The sequence below is a fragment of the Sceloporus undulatus genome, chromosome 4 (genome assembly GCF_019175285.1).
Source record: "Sceloporus undulatus isolate JIND9_A2432 ecotype Alabama chromosome 4, SceUnd_v1.1, whole genome shotgun sequence".
NCBI classification, from domain to species: domain Eukaryota; kingdom Metazoa; phylum Chordata; class Lepidosauria; order Squamata; family Phrynosomatidae; genus Sceloporus; species Sceloporus undulatus.
The window spans coordinates 86,733,464-86,746,112 of record NC_056525.1 but is presented as its reverse complement, the minus strand read 5'-3'; positions in this window follow the sequence as shown (position 1 = coordinate 86,746,112).

The following is a 12,649-nucleotide window of genomic DNA, read 5'->3' as shown; positions in this document are numbered from 1 at the left end:
ACTGTGTTTCACTGTCGAACAACTCCTACTGTCAGGAAGTTCCTTCTAATATTGAGCTGGAATCTCTTTTCCTGTAGTTTGAATCCATTGTTCTGTGTTCTCTGCAGCAGAAAACAAGCTTGCTCTCTCCTCAATATGACATCCCTTCAAATATTTAAACAAGGCTATCATATCACCTCTTAAACCTCTCTTCTCCAGGATAAACATCCCCAGCTCCCTAAGTCATTCTTCATAGGGCATGGTTTCCAGACCCTTCACCATTTTAGTTGCCCTCCTTTGGATAACTTCCAGTTTCTCAACGTCCTTTTTGAATTCTGGTGGCCAGAACTGGACACAGTATTCCAGGTAGGGCCTGACCAAAGCAGAATAGAGTGGCACTACTACTTCTCTTGATCTAGACACTATACTTCTATTGATGCCGCATCACACTGTTGACTCATGTTCAACTTGTGATCTACTAGGACTCCTAGGCCTGTTACAGACTGCCAAAACAAAGCTGCCTCAGGTCTCCCTGGAGGCATGCTGTTCAAATGATTTGTCTGACATTATAGAAAAGATCAAACACCTTTGACACAATTTGTCTTAAGATTCTCTTGGCCCTCAAGACCCAGTAATTGTTTAAGGCTGGGAGAGTATGGAGGCACATTTGGAAGCCAATCACAGTATTACTGATGTGATTTTGTGTCAGTAATTTCAAAGTAAGCTTGCCTGGGATTTAGGGGGAATGTGACACTATTTTAAAGAACAAGTCTTTTAGGAACAACAGAGGGGGCCACTTCCTAAATTCTACCAAATTCATGAATGCAAAGGGGGATTTTCCCTTCTCCCCCTCCCCAGTTTGCTCAAGTTTTATCTGAAATTGCTTCCCACAGGAGGGAAATTAAGACAAATTCCAGAACTGGTAGTCTCACCAACTTCTCTCAGCACCACTCCCTGGGAGACTATTGCACTGGCCACCTTTTCTCAATCTGGACATGGGCTGAGCCCATGTCGTATTCACAGCTCAGTGCCCAGATCAGAGGCATCATATACCAGATTGAGACTTCTCTACTTAGCTAAAAATGGGACTTTTCTGTTCTCAGAAAAATAAAGGGAGACGTCTTGATCGGGTACAGGATGCCTGCAATTTGGGCACAGCGCTGTGCAATAACACATGGTCTCAGCTCGGTCTCAGCCCATATCCTGATCGGGGAACAAGCAGTGCAATAATCTCCCTGGTTAAATGAAAATGTCCAGAGAAGGAAAGGGCTTTGGATTCAGTGCATCCAGAGTTTGAGGAAGAACACACAAATGAGGAAGAACACACAAGCTAAAAGAAGGTGCAACCATTTGTTTTTATATGAGCCTATGGGGAAGGACAGGATTCTGCTCTTCCTCTCATCTGCCTCCATTGAGCCACTTGAGGGGCAAACCACTTTTGTGCTTTGAACCTAGGGGCTCTGCAGACAGCCCCTAAGGGGCGGCCTCCAGACACCCATTTTGCAGCCAGATCAGGGCCATAGCAACTGCACACCGTGGCCCCAATCTGGCCTTTGCAGGTTGAGAGATGCAGATTCCTATTTATTCCACTGTTTATTATTCCTTAATAGTTTTACATACTTTTCTTCTAACAGGGGTGAGAACTGTGTGGCCTCTAGGTCATATGTAGCCTAGAAAATCCTATAAACTGCTAAGCCCTCCTCCATCAGCTTTTTAAAAATCCTCTTCTGGGAGCTTCCAAAGTGTGAGGTTCTCAAATAAAACAAGGGACAGGGGCTCTTTTTGATTTTTGACACGCCCACAATGTATCAGGTTTTAATATACAAGTAACAGAAGACGGCAGCCAAGATGATAAACCAAGCTGTGAAGAACAGTTTAGGGAGCTGGATATGTTTAGCATGGAAAGAGAAGACTGAGAGATGATATGATAGCCATCTTTCAATATTGGATATTATATAGAAGATGGAGCACCTCTGGTTTCTGCTGCTCCAGAGGCTAGAACAACAAACAATGGATTCAGATTGCAAGAAAATATTAGGAAGAATTTCCTAAACACTAGGAAACACTTCTGAACCGTAAGAGCTGTTCAGCAATGAAACATACAGTCTCCAAAGGTGGTGGACTCTTCTTCTTTGCAGGCTTTTGAACATTGGCTGGATGGCCATCTTTCAGGAGTGGTTTAGCTGTGTATTTTTGGACCAGATATGTCCATTTCCAACTCTGTGATTCTAAATGAGCATGTGGTAGACAGACAAACCAGCTGTCCTTTTCAACTTTGCATCAGTTTTGTAATTGATACCATAATACACTGTATCATAATATATTATATTTATTTTCCTTTGCAGTTCAAACATTCTAAAATATCTCACTTTATGAGACCTGTGCTCTATAAACAAAATATGTTATTAAAACATTTGTATTAAAATTACATACTACAGAATAAAAATAAAGGAAACAATTTACATACTAAGAAATTACAATTATAACAATAAAGATTATACCATCTATCCTGCACAGAAGACAGGGAAAATAGAAATAGAAAAGGTGAAAAAGAAAAGAGAAAAGAAAAGGAAAGGAAAGAAAGAGAATAAAGAACAAAAAGTTAAAAGGATAAGAAAGAACAGCAGGAAAAAGTAAAAATGACTTCCAGTCTTTTTCTTAGCTGCCATAACCAAATCCTAATTAAGCCTCCTCTAGTTGAAAAACAAAAGCACAGTTCTTTCTATAATCTATCAACATTTAATGTTTTTCATTAAGTGATTTTAATCGTTTTTAAATTTTATTGTAAACCTTTTTAATCTGCTGTTTCTGGAAGATACATTGGCTTCCATTCTGGGACAAAAGTGGCATATAAATGAAACAAACACATAAGATTTCACTAATATATTTATAGAGTAGAACTTATAATACTAAATAGTTATCTTGCAGAAAGTTAATAAAGTGTTAGCTTACTAATATCTATCTATTAATAATAGTTAATAATAATAATTCCATCTAAATTATCTTCCACACCTAAAATTTTGAATAATAGACTTCCCTAATAATTATCTTCATTTGCCTAGAATTTAACATTTAAGCACTATTCACAATTTTAAAAACATTGTTATCCACATTCTGTAACTCCATTTCTTCCCCATAGTGTAACTTCAAGTAAAAATGCCATACTTTATTAAGTCAAAGTTATTTTATTTTTTCTTGCACCAAACAATAAAATTAATCTTAATAATGTAAATATCAAAATTAATAAATGAACCAATCTTACCTCAAAACCATTTAATGTCTTTATCACCATTTTTTCACCAAAAATGTTTATTAACTATCTTAAAGACTTCAAAGATTAAGATTTTTAGGTAAAATGATCTCTTGTTGACACCATTTAAATCATTTAAACCCAAGTTAATCTATATCACACTTTGTTGTTAATATGAGGGTTAACTCACCATGCAAAGAAGTGACTCTTTGAATATCCCAGTATACTGCGTAAATAAGCAGGGTTGCTACATGTTAGGTGACCATTAAAATGGACCCTATATATGTAGCAATTAATGAGTATAGAACTCTTTCAACTGATGGGGACAGGATCTTGGTTCAGTCAATCAGCATCTACTTTGCATATGGAAACTCCATTAATACCAATTGCTGAATAAACGCTGAAGCAGAGTAGGGCATGATACTGTTCTACTTCTCATTATGTGAAGGATGTTTGTTTATATACCCCTATATTTTTGTTGGAAAAGCATAAAACAAGTCTTATCTTCTTTACCATATCCCTACCATGTACAAATCAGATACATTTAAACTTCCTTCAGTTATCTTAAGAATGCTAGTAAAAGTTAGTTATGGTTAACATATTTCATGGTAAGGGATCCTGTAGCACCTATGAGACTGAGTAAAAGAAATTGTAGCATAAGCTTTTGTAGATTTGGAGGCTGTTCAGACAGCCCCAAAGGGGCGGCATGGAGCCACTCCTGTTTCAGCCAGATTGGGGCTGCAGCAACTGCACGCCGTGGCCCTGATCTGGCCTTTCCAGGGTGCAAAAAGGAGCTGGAAAAAGGCTCTTTTTTGTGCTCTGGAAATGCTGCATAGCCATGTCTCCATAGCTTGGAGGCACTCCCCTGGCACTAAGTCATATGGATGATGCTGCGTGCTGTGTGGAGTGGCACACGGCAACATGGCACCCTGGAGATGGAGTCGGGATGTGCATCATGTGGACATGATGTCCCGACTCTGCCCCTAGGCCAGCCTTAATGGTTGGCCTAAACAGGGCCTTGGTCTACTTCCTCAGATAGTACTATGGCCTGAAACACATGGGCAAAATGACATGGCCTCAGGCTGTGTTGGGGGCATATTGTTTACATGACATATGCCCCAAAACACAGCCTGAAGCTGTGCCAAAGTTGCACCATTTGCAAAGAAATGGGCCAAGGAGGAGCAGCCTGGTTCAGGACCATGGTGGTGGCCCAGATTGGGACTGAGCACTTGCAGTTGCCACGGTCCCAGTACAAAAAACGCTAGCACAGTCACCCACTGCTCTATGTGGCCCATCTGTTTCATGCCTTTAAAAGCTTATGCTACAAGTTCTTTCGCTCATTAAGAGATTATTACATGTGACTTTTAAACCATCTAGACCAGGAAAAAAGTGGCTTTGGCGATACCTATTGCACATGACTGCTCTGACCCATAGCTGCTGTGACCATTTTCATTGATGGGGGTTACACGTCAATGACCTCACAGTCATTCAAGTCCCTAGATGTGAAACACCACTGCTAGGGCAGTTACAAAATTGGCAATCGTGTAGTGTCAAGGTCCTCCCCTCTCCCCTTCCCTATTCCCAAGTAGCCTGATTCCCTTTCATTTTTTCTGTTTGTTTTTTCTTTTAATAACGTAATTTGAAGTCATGAAGCTCTGCAATTGCATGTAAAAATAAAAATAACTGAAATGCATAGGGTAAGGGGGGCATAGGGCATGGAGGCAGGGTTAAGAAGGGTCAGGAAGAAAGCATGATAAGAGATGCAGCCCCAGTCATGCAAATGAGAAGACATGTGGTGATGACTGCTCTGAAAGTGGTATGTTTTCATTTTTTAAAAACTATCATAATTGCTGTGAGATCTCATATGGAAATGCCCATAGTTTCAAATGTGATTCAAGATCCCTTTGTGTATTATTATTATTATTATTATTATTATTAACCTTTATTTATGAAGCGCTGTAAATTTACACAGCGCTGTACATGTACTGATATTACAGCCCATGTCTCTGAATATTTGATGTTAACTATATAGGATAAGTTCATATGCAGCAGCAAAGAAATGTGCATATCTTATTATAATTAGCAAGATACTTTAATGGGCTTAGTTTAAAAATGGAGGGGGGAGGGTTTAAATACCAGCCATTACTCAAAAGGCATGCAATTTTAACACAAGTGTCCCCTCAACTAGAAATTCAAAGTCCTTAGTTCAAAGCTCCATGACACAAATATACAACAGGTACATTCCAACAAGGCCTGAGGCTAGCAGTGTGAAGGCAGATCAACAGAAGATGAAGAGATAAACAGAAATAGAATTTTTAGAAATTACAGCTGAGACAACTCAGAAATTCCTTAGCTGACACTTTGATCAAATCTAAATTCTTCTGAGAAACAAAAATAACACCTGAAATATGCTTTGACTTGGGGAACTGTTTTACAAAACAAAACAAAAACCTAAACAACAACAAATGAATGCAAATTAATTAGAAACTACAACTGTATTATATTAAGAGGGAGCCCTCTTAATATAATACAACCTCTGTGTGCCTTATTTGGGGATATAAGCTACTTCACATCCAAGTGCTAGCTTGAAGGAGGAAAAAGCAAGGGAAGCATTGTTGCTGCCCAAATATATCAAATTTCTCAGCGTGTTTGCCCTTAGACTTTAGTATGTCTTTTTGTTGCTGCTTTTAATAGCATAAGTCAAAAAGAAATTTAGGTCTGGGATAAGTTTGTACAAAGCCTTTATCTTTAGGAGAGTAGTAGTTCTTTTCTGGGTTCCATTACATTGACTGAGTCATGATTTCAGGGGTGGATTGGGTGCTTACAAGCTGTATGGGCCCTTGGTGGAATTCTGTGTGTTCTTGCCCCAGCCCTGGGCATGCCTTAGACCTCTTCCATGTATTTAATTTAAATATTTAATTTTAAACACTTAAAAACACCTTTTCTGCCAAAATAAAAAAAAATAAAAAATAACAATTTTCCGGTTCCAGATTTTGCTTGAAAATTCTGTTTCAGAAGGCAGAAGAGTCATTGGGAGTGACTGTTGTGACATCACATCTAGTGACTCAAAATGGTGGCCATGGTTTAATAGTACAAATAGCCCTCCATATCCATGGATTCGTTATCTACAGATGCAAGCATCCACAGCTTGAAAATATTCAAAAGCTATATAAATTCCAAAAAAGCAAACCTTGATTTTCCATTTTATATAAGGGACACCATTTTAATATATCACTGTATTTAATCACTGAAGTGACTTAAGGGACATGAGCATCCATGGATTTTGGAACCAAACCCCAGCAGATATCAAGAGCCCACTATATAGCCTACTGAGGTCTTGGAGATGTTGCTCCAAGCTTTGCAGCATGACTACCCTGACTTATTGGTTGACTTTGGTTGGTTTTGTTGAACTACCAAATGTTTTGATTTATAGGTTTCATTGGCACCACCCACCATAGCCAATGGCAAAAAACTGGTGGAGTTTTATTTCAGGACATCAGTAGAACAAATAGTCTTGTCAACCTAAAGATCTTGTCCTAATAGATATCAGGGCACCTAAAGGCAGAAATGTATTCAAGTCTTTTAGTCCAAGTCTCAAATCAAATGTCTACTCTCTATATTCAGGTTTCAAGCTGAGTCTCAAGTCTTTGCAAGATAATTTCAAGTCAAGTCAAGTCTCAGAAAAACAGAAAAAAGGAGGTGGGATGCTATTCTCAGAGGGAAACAGGAAGTGCATGAGGCAGAGGTTGAGGTATGCTCTGCACATCAGAGGAGCCTTGTAAAGCTTTTCAAAACCGTCGAAGAATCATGCCACCTCAAATCCAATGCTTAAGCACACTTGTTACTTTCTGAGAAATGTACCTGCACTTTGGTGGTAGGCTTTGCCTGCTTCTCCGAATGAATGGAACCAGCAAGTGAGTTGTTAAATATATACAAATCCTGTCGATTCAAGTCAGCATGTAATTTTTGCCAATCAAGTCTAAGTCAAGTCACTGAAGCGACTTGAGTCCAACTTAAGTCCGTGTCAGTTGACTTGAATCTACATCAATGCCTTAAGGCCCTAGAAGAGGACAACAACTAGATGAACTACCTATCAAAGATACTTCCATAGCATCTGGAATTCAGTGGTGTCACCTAATGGAGATGTACAGAAAGGGCCACAGGGGATGGTAGTGGACTGTCCCTCCTTTCCTCCCCCTATCTTGCTCTCCTGCCATCTGGCCAGCCACCTGCCACCCATTCAGACTGCTGCTTAGTGGGGTGGGAGTGCTGTGGCCTCTGGGTGGCCTGTTTCAGGTCTGGTGTGGTTGCTGGGTGAGCAAGAAAGGGGAAAAATGCCCCTTCTCATTTGCCAGCAGCTGGGCCAGTCCCAGCTGGGTGTCAACCAGTGAGGTCCATACTCCCCACACACCCTCAGTGATGATGCCCCTCCTGAAATAAGTCTCAGTTAACCTCCATCCAGGCTATTAACAACCTGGGACAGTGGTACATAGTTCATTAATGTCCTTAAACCTCTAAAATGAGATACTTCATTATATCATCACAAGAGCCTTTGATTCCTAGAAAATAGTAGGATAAAACATGATCCTCTCCAAGCTGGGAATAAAAGTGTCTATTGAATCTGGCTAGTGCAAATGGCTTGCCATTAATGTCAGTTTGTTTTAAAAAATTAATAAAATGTACAAAGTGCATATCTGGGAGAGAAAGAACTTGAGGGCTTACAAATGTGAATGTGGGAGAAGTGATACTGGCCTTAACCTAAAGAAGCCTGTGAGCACAAGCTCTTCACACCCATTAAAACTGCACAAATATCAGCTTCTTTGTTGAAGACATATGATACAATTCCTGAGAGTAAAAGCAGGTTCTTAAAAAGAAAAAGACAAAGAACAAATGACCCCAGCCGTGGGAGAAAGGGAAGAGAAACAGCTGTCTGAAATATTCCACATTGACTCTTAAAAGAAAAGAAAACTAATCAACTGCCAAGTTGTCCTTCCCACCTTAGAAAGCATTTGAAGCTGAAGGCAGTATAAACAAATCTCACCATTCCATATAATTCACTGCTGATCCTAGTTGATGTCCAGATGCTAGAATTTCAGAATTGAATTTTAACTTTATATATATTGCTCGTTGAGATTCTGTGTCCTTTTTTGAAAAAAAAAAAGTCCTTTGTTCTTCAATATGTTCTTGAAAGTTCACATGGGGGAAAGGCATATCTTGCCATATGGACAACCTCAACTATGTGTGTGTGTATGTTTGCATGTATATATTTAAAGCACAGTTCACTCATTCACAGCCTTCTTGTTGTCAGCAGCTGCACTGCTATGGGATGAAGTGTAAAGAAGAATATATTTGTTTGAGCATAGTGTGGGGTTTAGCAGTAAAGACAGTTTGAGAATAGTTTTACTATTAAATATGGAGGAGCACTTAGAAAATTGTAAGAAGGTTATTTAGGGATCGTGCAGATGTAAGAGGGGATGATATTTGCCTGAAAGCCTAAAACTAAGTGCTTACAAATAACTGGTTGCTTGTGATTCCATTTTCCAACAATGAAAATGTAATTAAATTACATTAAAATTTTAGCATATCAGGGGATATCTTCATTCCATTTGCAGTGTAACTAACTGTTAGTAATGTTCATAACTGAGAGAGGGGTCACTAAATTCCCTGCTTCTGTGTATAGTTGTGAAAGCATGACAGTGAATAGAGCTGATAGAAGGAAAATCAACTCATTTGAAATGTGGTGATGGAGGAAACTTCAATGGATTTTTGGATAGTTAAAAAAGACAAATAAATAGGTGCAAAAGCAAATGGAACCTGATTTCTCCCTGGAAGCCAAAATTGACTAAATTGAGGCCATCATACTTTGGACTTAGCATGAGATGAGATGACAATAATGCTTGACAAAGAGGAAAGCAGCAGGAAAAAGGAAGGCTGCATTACAGATGGATAGACTCAAGGAAGCCACTGCCTTAAGTTTGTAAGCCGGGCTGTCGATAAGATGAAGTCTCTCATTAATAGCGCTGACATAAGTTGACACTGACTTGATGACAATTAACAACAACAACCACTAAATAGGAAATGAGTAATATCACAGGGTTGAAGTACTATTTCATGCTGAGGTCATTATGAATTAACACAGCAATAGAATGTGTTTTTTACAAAAGGCCAGTGGGTTTGGGGGGGGGGGGAGGTGGACAGGGAGATAAAGCTCTACCCATCTGCCTATCTTCATGGGTTGTGAGATATGCCACAGCACAACAGGGGCTCTGCTGTTGATCTTAAACTTTGGGGAAGCTCAATCTCTCCAGAGCTCAAAAAACCAAAACTCAAAAGGAAATTTTCCAAACTCTTCTGGTCACACTTAGCATTTTTATTGAGTGGTCTTCCTCTCTGCGTGATAGTTGCTGTAATAATATCCCTTTATTGCAAAGTCTCTTGAGAAAAAGATGAAAATGGTTGATAATATAGCAAACTGAAGAAAACTGCAGATGCATGGGAGGTGAAAAAGCAAATGTTAGTTCCTTATTTTTTTATGTTTCTCCTCAGAGATGTAATTTGATACCCCAGGATTATTTCTGCAGTGGAAGAATAAACCCCTACAACAGTAATTCTCAAACTATGGGGCAGGACCCATGGGGGCACAAGAGTTGCTCAAGGAGGGGCATGACACTTGTGCTCATCTATCTTGGCCACTTTTTTCAAGATAAAACTGATAACAGAATAGATCATACTATTGAAACACAGTTAAACCAATTACCATGTTTAAAGGCTGTTGTTGCGAAGTAATTTTATAAAAATGCATGAGGGGGAAAGAAAGCACACTTTCCCCATTAACAGCATCTTCCATAGGAAACAATCAGTTGCTAACTGTGAGGAGGCCAATAGGGCCCCCCCTTAGAAGCAAGTTTCTGGGAGCACTTACCAAGAAGGTCCTCTCTTGTCTCCTCCCTAATTGAGCCTGGAAGCATTATGCCAAGAGAACAGCCCCCTTCAAAAGTCTTAAAATCTAGGCTTATATGGGAAAATGTGGTCTTTCAGCTAGCCTGATCCAAATGCCCTTTCTCCCAATAAAATTACTGCTATGATTCCATTGTAATTGGCATGGTGTCATAGCCAGCCAAGAGCAGGTTTCGGAGGAGGAGGAGGAGGAGGAGGATGGGGTTCCTCCAGTGCAAGAGGTAATTGAGGCTACACCAGGTGTTAATCCTGCTCTGCCAGAGCCCAGCCCTGATCTCCCAGCCCCAGAGGAGGAGGCTCAGCCAAGTCCTAGTGCTGGTGGGATTCCTCTGGTGGTACAGCAGCCTAGTGGTGACTCTGGGGAGGAACCAGGCATGGAGGTTCCCTCCTTCAGGCAGCACAGGGCTGAAAGTGCTGGCAGACGCAGATCCCAGAGAATTGCTACAAGGCAATTAGCTAACCAGCCTCACCTGGTACAGGGGAGAGCATCCCCTATTTAGGAAGCAGAGAGACGCCAACTCAATGCCAGAGTTTATTGCATGATCCTTTGGTGTGATTGCTGCCGGCACTGGCTTTGTGTATCCTGACTCCTTGTTGCCTTGACTTTGGAATGGACTGAACTCTTGTTACTTTCTGGCAGCCCTGATCCTGGACTGGACTCTTGCTACCTACTGGCTGCCCTGACCCTGGACTGGACTGACTACGGTGATCTTTGTGTTTCTGACATTGGCTTTCAGCTTGTTCTCTCTCTTACTCCTGGCAAGGTTTGTGGTTTCAGCTGCTTGTTTTGCAAATTACCATCCTTATCAGCAGTCTTTCTGTGAGCTGGCCACAGTCCAGGACACATGGCTACATCCTATGGATTCTTGGGGCTTATAGTTTGGTGAAGCACTGGAGCTTTCTGAGAGAGAAATCCAAGGAACCTTCCTTAAACTCCAATATAATTCCATAGGACAAAACTAAGGGCCCCAAATCATTAAGGACTTTGAAGTATGGTCAGAAAGGGACCAATATCTAGTGAAGCTGTTTTAACAAAGAAATTGGATTCTTCCTATAATCAGCCATGAGTTTGGTGGCAGAATTTTGAACCTGCTGAAGTTTCCACTTTCCAAATGCAGCTCCACTTAGAGTACTTAAAAGTGCCTAACAATAATCTGAACTAAGCCACACATCCCAGAGCCAGGTCAGAAATCTCCAAAAATGATACCATTAGTGCACTAGCTTTAAGTGTGTAAAGGTTCTCATGTCGCCAAAACATTGACATTTAGCCTATTCTTATTGTATCTGGTCATTACCTTGCCTTGTCATGAATCCTTCCACATCCAGCTAGTCTGTTATTAGTCAATTAATTTTGTTATTTATGGTTTTAGACATGTGCAGTTTAGACTTGTTGGTTCTCCACATTTGTAATCTGTGGTTTTAAATGTGTGTTTCAAATATGAAATCGTTAACTGCTCTGAGCTCTAATGAGGAATGACAGAATATAAATTAAACAAATAAAGCAGGGAGAGGGGAGTTGCCAAGTTTGTCAACTATATTGGTTTTAGATGCATGTTTCACTCAAATAAAAGTGACTAAAATGCTTTCTGTGTAATGCATGGAGACCCTGTGCTTGAGAGTGAAATACAAGGGAGGCTAAAACTATGGATTCTTCAGGACAATCTTAACATAGCAATTATTCAAGCAGAGAATGAGTTCTAAATACAAATGGATCAGATACTAAAACAGGCCATCTGAGAAGTGGAAATTCAATATGCTGAGTGTCCAGAAAAAAAACCTAAACCCCAGCAGCCATAAATTTTTTATCTGTTTGTGGGAAGGCAAGATAAAACAGAAGAAAAGTGACAGAGGATTAAGAGGAACAGTAAACAATGAACAGTGAAATAGGGACAAAGCTGGGAATATAACTATAAAGTGCTAAAGGAAATCCCACAGTATTAATTCTCTAAAAGTTCCTTGTTATACTCTGGGGCCCAAGCATCATTCTGAGGGAGTTCTGCTACTCAGCAAGAGAAGTCTTTTATAAAAATTAGCACAATCTTCCTGCCACGGTGTGGGCACTGTTTGAAGGTCAGTCTCAATGGACTCTACTGGACTTTCTTCTGAGTAAATATACAGAATTTGGAACCAATGAATGACAAGTAGCTGAGGCTGCTGTCACACTGCAGAATTAATGCAGTTTGACAATGTTTTGATTGTCATGGTTCAATACTATGGAATCCTGGAATTTGTAGCTTGTGCCACCAGAAAAGTCTAACTATCTCATAAAACTTCAAATCGTAGAATTACATAGTATTAAGCCTTGGCAGTTAAAGGCATGTCAAACTGCATTAATTCTGCAGTGTAGATGTAGCCTTTGGGGCTCAACAGCCCACCTCGAAAAGGTGGGCTGGAGGAGCCCGGTTTTACTGCTGAGGGACGCAGCAGCAGCCAAACCACATGGCGTCCCCCCACACCAAAAAG